The 15462-nt window shown below is 36.9% G+C and overlaps 1 protein-coding gene across 2 annotated transcripts in view; it reads left to right on the forward strand.

Moving 5' to 3' along the window:
• The first annotated feature begins 9262 nt into the window (after window positions 1-9262).
• LOC143740854 (5-hydroxytryptamine receptor 4) overlaps window positions 9263-15462 on the forward strand; it is a 29784-nt gene continuing 23584 nt past the window's right edge. The window contains exon 1 of one of the 2 annotated variants that reach the window (XM_077232949.1): window positions 9263-9393. The gene's annotated coding sequence lies outside the window, so the exon portion shown is untranslated. The remainder of the gene's footprint in view (window positions 9394-15462) is intronic. The other variant, XM_077232951.1, reaches the window with a different exon arrangement.

Genomic DNA, 15462 nt, shown 5'->3' on the forward strand with positions numbered 1-15462 from the left:
CTGTAATCAGAATATGAATAAAATAATGGATACGCTGATGCACATAATGGACTGATTTCTCACGTGAATAGCACTGAATGGAACCTTCTGGTAGCATTGTCTTGAGACTCGCACTATAATTATCCTGTGTGATCTGCAATGAATTACATTTCCTGAGTAATTACACAATGGAAGCACTTAAATAGAGCACAAGTACACATCACACTACGCTGGTAATCTGACTTTTATAAATGCAAAAATATTTATTTTCTTCTAGTTGGAGCCTTGAGACATCAAGTGTCAAGTTACAAAAGTAGAGTTAACTAAGAAGTAAGTCGTGTTCATGCCATAGCACGTCTCACTAAGAGGTCTGAGGGAGGGCAAGAGAAAGGCTGGCACATTATGTAGCATAGTAGTGTTTTTAAAATGGACTGTGAGAGCAGACAGGCTGCAGAGCGAGGGGTCAGCGGGGTCAAGGAGGGAAGGTAAAATAACTGATAGGAAATAAGTGTGCGTGACTGAAGAACATGAGGTGACTGGAGGTGGGACCGTGGGAGGAGACCATCTGGGTAAGAAAATGAACTTTGAGGGCAAGATATATCTGTGTATTGTATTTATATAAAAATGTTCTGTGATATATAACAAGAACAGAGGTGATGCATCAACCATCTACAGGCAATAAGGGATTAAAATAATGGATTTAATTAAAATATTGTTAATTTTTTTTCTGTACTTCCTTAATCAAAAATGATATTAGAAACAACTATATAATATAACATAATTCTAATATAAGATGTAAGAGGTTAAATAGCATTTAGATATGTGTGATGTCATCCAATGAGAACTACAGAAATCACAGTGTAAAAAATATTTTCATATGTTATCACATTTTTTGTTTTGTCAAATCGATCTAATTTATGTGGTTTAGATAACATAACATTTTGAGTTTCTGTAGATTAAACCAATTGTATTAACTCAATTTTTTATTTAAATGAACTTAAAATTTGAAGGCAACCAGGTTACCTACTTTTTTAAGTTAAGTTTTTACAGTGCATGAACAACCAATGAACATCACATGATCAATTGCAGTAAACTTGCATTTGTTCTTAAAATAGCTAATTTGAATTTGTCCCAGACATTGTTTCTACTACAAAAAGGTATACAACAGGATGTGGCACCTGGGTTTGATATCAATAATAGCTGAAGCTTCTTAAATGTCTGAAATAAAGCTGAAGAGCACTCTGTAGCCCTTGCAAAATCACTTCACTAGATTTTTAGATGAAGATTCATATACCTTTGAATATGGATCTTAATATTTCACTTTCACAAGGTTTCATTGTGGTTTCACTTTCACAAGGACATCCAAAATGACAACTGGGCCGCACATATGGAGGCTACAGGCATTTTCAAGAAGTGTAAAAACACTTGTAATTCTTTTTAACAAGGCCAGCTATGCAATTATTAGGCCATTAAATCCAATTAGCATAATTGATTGTGAAAGAATGTGCATGTAGTTTCATTACAGTTCCCAGTTTATAAAACACCCATGACTATAATGCAAATGATTTATTAATGAACTTTAATTTGCATTAATAATTAATCACAAAATAGTTCTAACAGTTTCAGACTTCAGCATAAACCTCTGTAATATAAAGACGGTGTTATTACATCTACAGTAAGATCACCAGTGTTGGGAGTAACGCGTTACAAAAGTAATGCATTACAGTAACATATTACGTTTTGCTGTAACGCAGTAGTGTAAGGCATTACTAATCAATTTTCAGTAATATTTTACTCGGTACATGTTCGGTAAGGCTTGCGTTACAACAGACTTTTAGTTTTAATTGTAAAACAAACAAACAAACAAAAAAAAACAGCAAGACCGCCAGACATTACGAATGAAAGATGCAAGTAGGCTAAATTAACTGTTCGTGGTCAGTCAATATCCGCGTGTGAGGTCCAAGTCTGTAATTAAAGACTAAATGTGATCTGCGTCTGATATATTTGTATAGCGATTTATTTTTTACAGGAGTGCCGTGAGGTATGATTTCGGCCTCTGTGCTCGCGCTGGCCAGTGGAAAAGCGGCTAATGGTGAAGATGAAGAAGACTACATTCGCGAGATGGACGTATGCGCATTAGGCTATTCGTTCTGTTTTCTTTCTAAACAGTTAGACTATGTTTATGTGGTATTTTTCATGTTTTCATCACGCAATCATGTTTTTGATGCGGTGGTGACGCGTTCATGTAAGGGCGGCGGCGCTGCCGATAAAGCACCTAAAAGCTGTCACAAAGAACCGGCAAAAGCAATGATTATGAATATGTCAAATATAGCAAGGAGACATGTTGATTGTTTATTAATAAAGTCAAGTTGAAGTTGACGATGCTGACTCGCGATCTTCGCAGTAGTGAATGCACCAGAGAGAAATGCACATTTCATTTCATAAGCAGAGAGCAGTCTGTTTTCTTTCGTTTTGAATTGTTCTGTTTACAAGTAGACATTTCAATATAGATATATTTTTCAGGTCCGTACAATTAATACAAAACGAAATTCACTTTAAAGAAAGGCTTAATTCGTGTCTTCTGTGTAAGGTGTCTGTGAAAGTTTTAAAGCAGTCTTTTAGTGCCGCTTCAGAGCGGTCGCGTCCGTAACGGAGAACTGTCACGTCTGTAACATTATTTTTTCCTCATAAATGCGAACACGAAAAATAAAATAAAATGAATATTTTATGTTCTGTGGAGATCCAACCCTTCTTCATTAGATTTGCGCAGTGTAATTCACAGAATTACAACAACAAAAATCGTTGCCTCCTAAAAGTTAAAGATTTTTTTTGTCACACATGACTGTCGATTTCCCTAATATTAAATATAAAACGCATGTGTAGACTGATATTTTTCTAATGTCTGGACTCCTTTCTGGGAGGAGACTATGGATAAACAGACGTTTCAATATTTTGGCATTAATGCATTTTCTGAGAATTTATAGGCCTATAATTATATAAGTTAACTGCAAGTCTGCAAATGTCATGTCCATAACGCTGGAATTCCCAAATTTTAAATAATTTATCCTCAACTAGTTTTGTGGTGTAGGTCTACATATTTTATAATGTTAAGTTAACTTCAAATAATACTAATAGTAATTTAAAGATGTGGTAGCATTGGATCTGGACGGTATTGATAACGCTGTGAGTTGGAAGGGGTGTGTCGCCATTCTGCAGGTTCGTGGATCTGAGTGTCGCGATTTCGGTTTCATATCGCATATCGTTACAGCCCTAGTCATTTTAGAATGTTAAGTTCTACTTCTGTATAGTTATTTTGGTGAAAGTAACTCAAAAGTAATACAGGAGTAATGTAACGCATTACAATTCTGAGACAGTAATATTGTAAGGTAATGAATTACTTTTAAATAACAGTAACAAGTAATATATAATGTATTACAGTTTGGAAGTAACTTGCACAACACTGAAGATCACCCAGCAGGACAATTACACTCTTGACTAAGTGTTTGTCAGAGCATTAACTACGGTGGCCCAGTAGTGCACAACACAACAGAGTTTAAAAAGCAAACATAAGTTGTAAACACAACGAAATGAATCCACAACACAACGAAATTAATCCACAACACAACGGAAAATGTAGCTACAACACAACGGAAATAAGCCACAACAACACAACGGAAATGAGCCGCATAACACAACGGAAAATGTTCAACGCACGGAAATAAGCCGCAACACAACGGAAAATGTACAACACAACGAAATAAAGCCGCACCACAACGGAAATGCTTCCGACCACTAGAGGGCTCTCGGAGCTCGGTAAAGTTTTCCTGGCCATTGTTTGTTCTACAGAGTCGGCAGTCTTAGGCCCTGTTTACACGAGAACGATTCTGGGTGAAAACGTAAAAATATTTTATCGGATGTGCCTTTCGTTTACACGGCGACGGCGTTTTGGAGGCTTAAAAACGCAAAAAAGTGAAACCACCCTCCAGAGTGGAAATCTTAAAAACGATCCACCGTCGCGTTCCCATATAAACAGTAAAAACGCAAATCTGCTCACTGTGGCTCTCGTCGCGTACGTGTTTACGTCACAGGCATGCGCCATTACAGGAAAATAACCCCAATATGTCGGATTATTTCCATACGTCGGACCTTCAAATTGCCATAGCAACTCTCATAAACGTACAAGAGTCTTTTCAGCCGTTGTACAAAATATTCTCAGATATTGGTGTTGTTGTGTCGCAGTGCTTCACATTGCCACCTAGCCGCCTGGAGTGCATACTACATCGAATTTCACACACTTTTGCGTCACCATATGCACGCGGATTTCCCCCCCGATAACGCTCGTCTAAACGCAGAATAAAAAGTGATAACGCAACGCCACTTTTGCGTTTTCTCTTCAGATCGTTTACGTGTAAACATAGCCTTAATATACCATGATTAGTTTTAACTGTACGTAGACTCACTGTATTACGGACACTTTGCACAGTAAAAGTCCCCCGGGGACATGCCTTCCACATGTTCCAAAGTTTGATTGACACATTTTGAACTAATCATTTTGGAGAAATCTTGGATGAATTTGTCTTTTTATCAGATTTAACAATTGTTATAATTTCCATTTATGCTGGTCAATTAAGAACAATAGGCAAAATTGAACTGCTAGCAAAAATTTAAGCGAATTTGGTTGGGTCGAGGGACCGCTGCTGCAAATATTTGGGTGGCTCCTCCCCTAAATATCACTCTAAACTTTTGATAAAACTTGAGAGCCCTGCGGATATATATAGTTGCCATGACCTGAAAGTGTTTATTTATAGAATTTGCGGAAAAGTTCAAGTGTCCTGAATACCGTGATGCGCATTTTCCGATGTGTTGTGGCTTATTTCCGTTGTGTTGTGAACTTGTTTGGTTTTTAAATTTCGTTGTGTTGTGCACTACTGAGCCACCGTAATTAACCCTGTCTGGATGGCACTGATGTGTCATTAAGTGGCTGCTGCATCCTGTTTACCGACTGTAGACGTCTTGTCACACGCTGAGCAAACTGTAAAAAAAATAAAAAAATCCTGCCACCTGTAAGCCACTAAGCACTTCTATGCATTGGTTTTACATGCTTTATCTCAAACACATAGGTGTGAATACTAATGACTCAATGATGGTCTTGAACTGTGGTCTCTGTTTGAATATAGAGAGTGAGTTGTTTTAAAGTAGGAAACAGCTCAATCCTCCCTGAGAATAGAGCAGGTGTTGATGTTTTATGTATAACCCTATTAGGACAGTGTATGAGACAGACTTGGCTTATGGCCTAACAATCAGACAAACATAAATATTCAAAAGCAGCCTGAAGTCGGAGAGTGCAGGCATTTGTTCTGTTCCAAAACCTAGTTGAAGATTTTCTTTCTTCTGTAGAACATAAACTCCATTGAAATCAATTGCAAGTCTGCTGTTTGAAGTTAATGTTGTTGTAAATGTGGAGTTGCATCATGCTCATGTAGAACATTCTAGATCGGTCACTTCGGTTCCATGATGGTTTTAGTTGTTGTGTTTAGTTGTTAGCTGTTTGTGCAACACAGTGGCTTCAGAATTCATACCTGAGGTCTGTGTGCAGTTTACACATTCAAAAGTTTGGAATTGGCAAGAAAGAAGACTTATGCTCACAGATATTTAATCAAGAATACAGTGATAGCCTACTGTGAAATATTATTAAAATTTAAACCATTTTATATTTCAATATATTTTAATATGTAATTTATTCCTGTGGTGACAAAGCTGAATTTTCATCCTCATCATTACTCCAAGTCTTCAGTGTCACATGATCCTTCAGAAATCATTATGATATGCTGATTTGCTGCTTGAGAAATTATCAATGTTCAAATCAGTTGTGCTGCTTAAATAGATGAATATTTGAAATATAATTTTTGTAACATTATAAATGACTTAATTGAATGAATGTGTCCTTGTATGTATTTCTTTAAAAAATGAATTACTAAAAAAGATCTTACCATCCCCAAACTTTTAAACAGCAGCTACTTAACCCTACTTAAATACACTTTTTGAGTATCTGTACTTTTATTTATTATTATTTTTTCTGGAAACTTTTAACTTTAACTTCACTACATTTGAAAGACAAATATGGTAATATATACTCCACTACATTTCTGTCAAGGTCCTTGAGTAGAAAGTAGTAACGTCAGGGGATGATTTTGGTTGCAGGGGTTGCATTTTGGTCAGAAATGAAAGTCAGTTTGACGTCAACATCCTACGTTTGACAGAGGTTGGATTTTGGTTGGAAATGAAAGTCGAAGAACCCGACTGAATCTGGCGTCAACCCGACTTTCATTTTCAACGTTGGGTTTGGTCTTTTAAATGCGAATTTTGTCATTGTTTTGGCGCACACTAGCTTATAGATATCAGCAAGGCTAACATATTCATACTAAAAGCCAAAAAACTTTAAATAGGGCACTATTTGAGGGAACAGCCATTTGGGTGTCCGAAACCATTGTGGACATTATTAAGTGCACTTATTTAATCTCACATTCAGTCGCACTTCTGGAACTGTGTTCTAGAAATACTTTTGGTATTGATATGAGGGTAAGGCAGGCATATATTTAGAGGCATAAGGTACTGTAAGTATTACATAGATATGCAACAATAATAAAACAATGCATTAACATTTTCTTTTTACCTTGGATACTTAAGTACTTTTAAAAACGAGTACTTCTGTACTTTTACTTAAGTAAAAATCGGTCTTTAGAAGTTGGGAAGTTGTGTACTTTGTCCACCTCTGCTCTTGTGCCAACTAGATTCATCAGTTCTATGTGATAAATTTGATAGCAGGTTAAGTGGAAACTTGCTGTTCTCCTTTTCAGAGAACGGCCTGACTCGCTGACCTTACCGTGGTTAATAATACACTCTGGCAGTGTGGACACAGGATGCTGAAAATGCCTGGGCACACACACTCCACTCCATTTGCCCGGATTATTCACTCATTTCCAAACAAACGGGGAATTATAAAGCACCTTAAGGTTGCATGCAGGGGGTGTGTGTCTTGCTTTACCTCTGCACTCTGGATGTGTGTTTTGATTTATGGCTCAAAGACGGATGTGGTGCCGTGACCTCATCCCCTGACCCCAGGTCATCACAATAAAACGGGCTGCCCATAATCAATTTCTAATCATATCCGAAGAGTTAGAGTAAGGTCTGACCTAGGCATTATTCAGTTGAGGGATAAGGGCAAGCAATGAAAGCCCCTACGCACAAAGCATGAATATTTAACACGGATCCCTTATACCAATCTAAAGTGATGCTTCTCTGTAACCACAGTGATTAAACAAAATCTTGGAACAAGTCAAAATAAATAAATAAATAAATAAATTATGGTGTGTGAGTATATTTATTCCCTTTACTCTCAATCATGTCCAACTCTGTTTCATAACAACTGCTTGAGAGTAAATCAATAACAACAGACTGAACAAGAGTCATGCAAATCATTATTTTGAGCCAGACTCTTTGAGGCACGTCTGAAAAGAGCACACGCTGCTCAGTAAACCATTTAAGAAAAACTCCATCCTGCATCTGCCAAGCTCATCAACATCATTTATTTTTTTCCATGATGAAATCTAGGTTTGTTTTAAAATCTAGGCATTAAAGTCTTAAGGCAGACAATGTGGGAGCTTTGTTGACAATCATTTTATTTTATTTTATTTTTAGTAATAGCATGTTATTATTGACCAAAATAAATACAGAAAAACGTTTTAAAACACTTTTTGTTCTTCCTACTTCAATATGTTCTACAAATATCTGTTACTACAATTAAATAATTCAGCGCTCTGATTTTCTTAGAACAAAAAAAAATCAAGCATTTGCGGTAGGCTACCCTAGTACTGAAATCTGTTCAATACCGAAGAGTGCAAAGTCACCAGAAACACCGGAGCTGTCTAAAATTTCACCATTGTCTGCACATGGTTGTGTCTACAGCAGCAAACCACCCAGTTCCTCTCTTCTGCTGTGCACTCAACTTTACAACTCAGCACGCTCTTGTTAATATTAATAAGCAATTTCATTCATCAAATGTCTTGATAAACGGCAATACTTGCAAGTGTTTTTGTCTTGTGTCACTGAATTGAAAGAGATTCAATTATATTGTGCAGCTTCCTTAGTATCTCTTCTGTCCCTTGTTATTAAGCTAAATTCTAATATACAGCATTAGCTGTAAATGAAGTGGCTTTCCTGTAACGGTAAAGTGAAAGAAGCAGCTCAATCAATGGCAGTGATATCTATAACCCACAGTATATTGTCAAGTAGGCCTAATTTAATTTAGCAGACTGAAGTGAAGACAGGCTGAAGTCATGAAGTGTCCACCAACAGAAGATTTTTACTCTTCTGCAAACATGGTGAATGTAAGTCAAGGTCATTCTTTGTTTGCTGATTCATTTCTTATTGGAAACCAAAATCCCAACACATTTTATTTGATATATTAGCTATTTGTATTAATATGTATTTTCCTCTGTTCAGTAAATGACTTATTGAGGGCAAGATTAACAAGGTCAACACGTTTTGCAGGGCGTTTGCATTTTTTTTATAAATACAATGCTTTATTTAATCATATTTATCAGCTTGACTTTGAGCATCCTGCATAATGCAGCATATTACCTTGATGTGTATTGAGTCTGATATGAGATATAGAGTAGATTGTTTGTAAATAATTTTATATAGATTATATCTCAGGATTTTATTAACTTGACCAATATCTACTACAAATTCAGTACAATATACGGACGTATCTCCCACTCCATTACAGATTAAAGGGACTTTAGTAAAATGCAGTAGCCTATGTTTGGTGCTCTTTCGCCATCTCGTGGTTTGAAAGAAGTCTTTCCATCTTCGGACTGAGTATGAATGAATGAATGGGGAATTTCAATGACAGTGATCTCCACACAGCAGACTATCCTTCCGTAACCATTTAGTTCGTAATCAGTTATCTTTCACTTCCATTCTTGACACTATCGTCTAGGCTACAGCATCCTATTTAGCTTAATATAACAACTGACGTTTGTGCGTGACACTACAACATTATATTGCATTGTACATAGTGAATATTGCATACTTAATATCAATAGCTAATTTTTCAAGAAGAAAAACTGAAACGTGAAAGCCTAATGGGCCTTTTGTTGTGAATAAGCGCAGTAAAGTGAGTTGAGGCAGTGGGTGGCGCTGTTGCTCTGTTGTGGTGTGTTGTGTTGGACAGGCAGAGACTCAGAGCGCACCGGTCAATTACATCAATCGATGATCTGATGCTTGCAGTCGCGGTTTGATTGTGACATAGAACAGAGAAGAGCACTTCAGTCTCCGACAAACTGTGATGGAATATGACAGGTTATAAAAACACGTGTGGATTCATAGAGAAATGAAACACGGAGCCCATGGGTGAGTAAAGTTGTTTTAATAATGCTGCCTAGTACTTAATGCCTTCAAATGTCAAAATGTGCAACAGGTTATTTTAATCACCCTAAAGTATTATGTCTATTTTTAAATATTTGAATGTAATAATAATAGATATTATTGTTGTTGTTATTATTTGTTTAATGTTTTTGGTTTTTTTTTTTTTAAATTGTAAAGAATAATGACACGTTTTAATTGGTTTCTATCAGAGAGTATCAGAGTTTATTTGTTTACTGATTTTGGAGAAATTTGCCTCCAACTATGAAATTTACAGCTGTGGTTGAAATAATCATGAATTTGTTGAAGATATCAAAATTAATGTAGTGTCACTGATTTTGCCCACTTTGAACAGCCAAAGATTTGATTGTCATCATAGTTTATTCATTGTAATTGTAGAGAGGAACTGATCCTGATCAAGATTGAAATCACATTATAGATTTATTTATTTATTTATTTCATGATGCGCAAAGACTTTGTGAATCCCTTTTAAGTCGGTTAAAAAGATTGTTTTAAAAAAGATGTGAAGATTGTTATTGTTTTATTATATCGCCATGTAGGTCCCTCACTGGTGAACATGATTTCACCAACTACAACATGCTCCTGGATCAACATCTTTGTTGATCCTGGAACAACATTCAAATCAACCAATCAGATTTGGGGGACAAGTTTACAATTTATGTCATGTTTAGGCTTACACCCAGGGTTTGGTGGTTCTACATCAGTGTTATTATTTACACAACATTTCACTCTGATTTTAGGGATAAGTTATGGGTTAGGTTAGGTTTAGGGGTAGGGATAGGGTTGGGACTAAATTTTCAGACAGGAATGATGTTCCAGGATCAACAAGATATGTCTTAGCAAAATCACAATGAGCTACAGTAACATAATTATGATCAATATTTGTGTCAGTCCCATATGGGATTTATAATGTCACTCTCATAACTTGTTTATGATTATGGCTTATGTTTAGTTGTTGTTTTTTTTGTCACCACATATGTATTTTATCCCTTTAATGCAAATGCCACTCCGTTTTCCTGGTGGCGTGAAATGAAAAAAGAGGTTGTGTGGGTAGGTGTCAAAATTATTTATCAGAGGGTTTGTCAGTGCATATTCTTTTCATTATGTCAATTATGTCACGTTGTTTTGTTTTGTATAAGAGAAGCCAATCAAATCCTAACAAGCGAGTATTGCCAAAAGGTTACAATGACAATAATTTGCCAAGAGTTATACAGTAGGTGTTATTTTTATTGAAACCTAGAGCTGCCTACTTCATCGATATGTTAGTTAATGTTTTTCAGTTTTATTGTAAATTGTTCAATAATTACGCTTCCAGGTTGTGATGCATCACTTTAGGGTACAGTTTCAAGTATAACATGTTCATTAGCTCTAAAGGGTTAGTTCACCCAAAAATTTAAATTCTGAAATGAATTACTCCCTTCTAACCTATAAGATTTTTTTTCATCTTCGGAACACAAATGAAGATCTTTTTGATGAAATATGAGACATTTCAATCCCTTCATTGAAAGTCCACGCAACTACAAATTTGACACTTCAAAAAGTTCATAACGAAATCGTAAAACCAATCCATATGAATTGAGCGGTTTAGTCCAAATTTTCTGAATAGACTCGATTGCTTTATGACGAACAGATTGAATTTAGGCTTTTATTCACATTTAAAATTGTTCAGCAAACATAAACGAAAGCTCAACGGAACCTGTTTGATGCACGCAAATAAACCTCTTGTGGAAGCTCAAACGTGCTGTGTAACACGAGAATGAACCTCATTGGTTCTTAAAGAAGCTCAAACGTGCTGTGTAACACGAGAATGAACCTCATTGGTTCTTAAAGAAGCTCAAATGTGCTGCGTAACATGAGAATGAACCTCATTGGTTCTTAAAGAAGCTCAAATGTGCTGCGTAACACGAGAATGAACCTCATTGGTTCTTAAAGAAGCCCAAATGTGCTGCGTAACATGAGAATGAACCTCATTGGTTCTTAAAGAAGCTCAAATGTGCTGCGTAACATGAGAATGAACCTCATTGGTTCTTGCGGAAGCTCAAACGTGCTGCGTAACACGAGAATGAACCTCATTGGTTCTTAAAGAAGCTCAAATGTGCTGCGTAACACGAGAATGAACCTCATTGGTTCTTAAAGAAGCTCAAATGTGCTGCGTAACACGAGAATGAACCTCATTGGTTCTTAAAGAAGCTCAAATGTGCTGCGTAACACGAGAATGAAGCTCATTGGTTCTTAAAGAAGCTCAAATGTGCTGCGTAACACGAGAATGAACCTCCTTGGTTCTTAAAGAAGCTCAAATGTGCTGCGTAACACGAGAATGAACCTCATTGGTTCTTAAAGAAGCTCAAATGTGCTGCGTAACACGCGAATGAACCTCATTGGTTCTTGCGGAAGCTCAAACGTGCTGTATAACACGAGAATGAAGCTCATTGGTTCTTAAAGAAGCTCAAATGTGCTGCGTAACACGAGAATGAACCTCATTGGTTCTTAAAGAAGCTCAAATGTGCTGCGTAACACGAGAATGAACCTCGTTGGTTCTTAAAGAAGCTCAAATGTGCTGTATAACACGAGAATGAACCTCATTGGTTCTTAAAGAAGCTCAAATGTGCTGCGTAACACGAGAATGAACCTCATTGGTTCTTGCGGAAGCTCAAACGTGCTGTATAACACGAGAATGAACCTCATTGGTTCTTAAAGAAGCTCAAATGTGCTGCGTAACACCAGAATGAACCTCATTGGTTCTTAAAGAAGCTCAAATGTGCTGCGTAACACGAGAATGAACCTCATTGGTTCTTAAAGAAGCCCAAATGTGCTGCGTAACATGAGAATGAACCTCATTGGTTCTTAAAGAAGCTCAAATGTGCTGCGTAACACGAGAATGAACCTCATTGGTTCTTAAAGAAGCTCAAATGTGCTGTGTAACACGAGAATGAACCTCATTGGTTCTTAAAGAAGCTCAAATGTGCTGCGTAACATGAGAATGAACCTCATTGGTTCTTAAAGAAGCTCAAATGTGCTGCGTAACACGAGAATGAACCTCATTGGTTCTTAAAGAAGCCCAAATGTGCTGCGTAACATGAGAATGAACCTCATTGGTTCTTAAAGAAGCTCAAATGTGCTGCGTAACATGAGAATGAACCTCATTGGTTCTTGCGGAAGCTCAAACGTGCTGCGTAACACGAGAATGAACCTCATTGGTTCTTAAAGAAGCTCAAATGTGCTGCGTAACACGAGAATGAACCTCATTGGTTCTTAAAGAAGCTCAAATGTGCTGCGTAACACAAGAATGAACCTCATTGGTTCTTAAAGAAGCTCAAATGTGCTGCGTAACATGAGAATGAAGCTCATTGGTTCTTAAAGAAGCTCAAATGTGCTGCGTAACACGAGAATGAACCTCCTTGGTTCTTAAAGAAGCTCAAATGTGCTGCGTAACACGAGAATGAACCTCATTGGTTCTTAAAGAAGCTCAAATGTGCTGCGTAACACGCGAATGAACCTCATTGGTTCTTGCGGAAGCTCAAACGTGCTGTATAACACGAGAATGAACCTCATTGGTTCTTAAAGAAGCTCAAATGTGCTGCGTAACACGAGAATGAACCTCATTGGTTCTTAAAGAAGCTCAAATGTGCTGCGTAACACGAGAATGAACCTCGTTGGTTCTTAAAGAAGCTCAAATGTGCTGTATAACACGAGAATGAACCTCATTGGTTCTTAAAGAAGCTCAAATGTGCTGCGTAACACGCGAATGAACCTCATTGGTTCTTGCGGAAGCTCAAACGTGCTGTATAACACGAGAATGAACCTCATTGGTTCTTAAAGAAGCTCAAATGTGCTGCGTAACACCAGAATGAACCTCATTGGTTCTTAAAGAAGCTCAAATGTGCTGCGTAACACGAGAATGAACCTCGTTGGTTCTTAAAGAAGCTCAAATGTGCTGTATAACACGAGAATGAACCTCATTGGTTCTTAAAGAAGCTCAAATGTGCTGCGTAACACGAGAATGAACCTCATTGGTTCTTGCGGAAGCTCAAACGTGCTGTATAACACGAGAATGAAGCTCATTGGTTCTTAAAGAAGCTCAAACGTGCTGTATAACACGAGAATGAAGCTCATTGGTTCTTAAAGAAGCTCAAATGTGCTGCGTAACACGAGAATGAACCGCATTGATTCTTAAAGAAGCTCAATCGTGCTGCGTAACACGAGAATGAACCTCATTGGTTCTTGAGGAAGCTCAAATGCCACGTCAAGCAAACATGCTTGAGCTTCTATTTACCAGAAATGATGTGTGAGGTGATGAATGTTTATGTTAAAGGTTGTATCAGTGATTTCTGGCCCAAAAATAAATGTCTAATCTTTCCTAACGATCCGCTAGCTGCCCGCCCCATAAGCATGCCGTCCAAAAAACGCGTCTCTGTAGGCAGCGTAGGCTCTGAGATCTGCACACAAAAACAAATGGGACAACCACCACTCAAAACCAAAATAAACAGTGTTCCAACCAATCACTGACAGGGTCGGGTGTTGCTCCGATTTCGCGTCCAGCCGTGCACGAGCGCAAAACCTCACAACACCCGCCCCTGTCAGTGATTGGTTGGAACACTGTTTATTTTGGTTTTGAGTGGTGGTTGTCCCATTTGTTTTTGTGTGCAGATCTCAGAGCCTACGTTGCCTACAGAGACGAGGTTTTTTGACGGCATGCTTATGGGGCGGGCAGCTAGCGGATCGTTAGGAAAGATTAGACATTTATTTTTGGGCCTGAAATCACTGATACAACCTTTTAATAAAAGCCTAAATTCAATCTGTTCATCATATAAAGCGATCGATTCTCTTCAGAAAGTTTGGACTAAACCTCTCAATTCATTTGGATTAGTTTTACGATCTCTTAATGACCTTTTTGAAGCGTCAAAGTGGTTGTTGTGTAGCTGTCTATGGAGGGACAGAAATTGCTTGGATTTCATTAAAAACATCTTCATTTGTGTTCCGAAGTTGAATGAAAGTCTTACAGGTTTGGAACAACATGAGGATAAGTAAATGATACATGTAAATGAGTAAATAATTTTCATTTTCGGGTGAACTATCCCTTTAAGTAAAGAGTTTGAAGTTAATTTATAATTTTACCAACCAATTTATTTAATTTATTTAATGCTTTTATAAAAACAGGAAAGTTCAAAGTCCCACATTATTTATCTGGACAGATCTACAGTATGCTTCAGACAGTTAACCAAGTTTGAAATCCCTTGAGCTGAAGGGAATAGTGGGCTCTTAGATCTTATGAGACAAGATTAATGAAAGTTAGTGTTGTGTCACATGGCATCAGCTTTCATACTTCAGTTCAGCTATCTTTTTTGGGTCATTCAAAAAAAAAAAAAAAGGATGCCATTCCCACATTTGATTGGTGTGATTTTTAAGTAAAGTGTGTAAGTGTGGTTTTTAAGTGAAGTTTCATAAGATTTAAAACATTCTAACAATTAAGCAATGTGTTTAAGAGTAATTCAATTGTATTGTGACATCTTAAGCTAAATTAATGCATTTTGGGACTTAATAACTGTATAGCTTCTGAAAGGTAACAAGGTTGACAGTTACAGTTACAATTTAATTTGACAAGCCTTGTACACAAGATTATGAAACAAAGTTGCTTCTTAGAAAGACAATATTTTTAAAGATGTATACTTTTCAATTGTCAATTGTTCACTATGCAAAATCATGGTAAAAGGGTTGACATTTTAAAATGTCATTTTAGATTCAAATTTAAAATGTCATTTTAAATTACTGACAGATGAGAATATAGAAAAAATGCTAGATTATCTGTTAAATGGTAATCAAAAATAAAAACATTGATTAATTAAGATAAATTTCTACAGAGCCCATAAGGGGACATGGTGAGGAAAAATGATATTGCAATGCTTTTGAGTTCTCTCGCAAAACTATTGAGTTCCCAGAGAAAATAAGTTTTATTGCAAAACGTTTTTGAACGAACGCAAAGAGAAGCGTTGGAATATAATTAACCGCCCATCTCATATACTTTTCCATCACTGTGTC

Source organism: Siphateles boraxobius, unplaced genomic scaffold (genome assembly GCF_051911475.1).
Source record: "Siphateles boraxobius isolate OS27281-9 unplaced genomic scaffold, OSU_SipBor_1 18, whole genome shotgun sequence".
Lineage (NCBI taxonomy): Eukaryota > Metazoa > Chordata > Actinopteri > Cypriniformes > Leuciscidae > Siphateles > Siphateles boraxobius.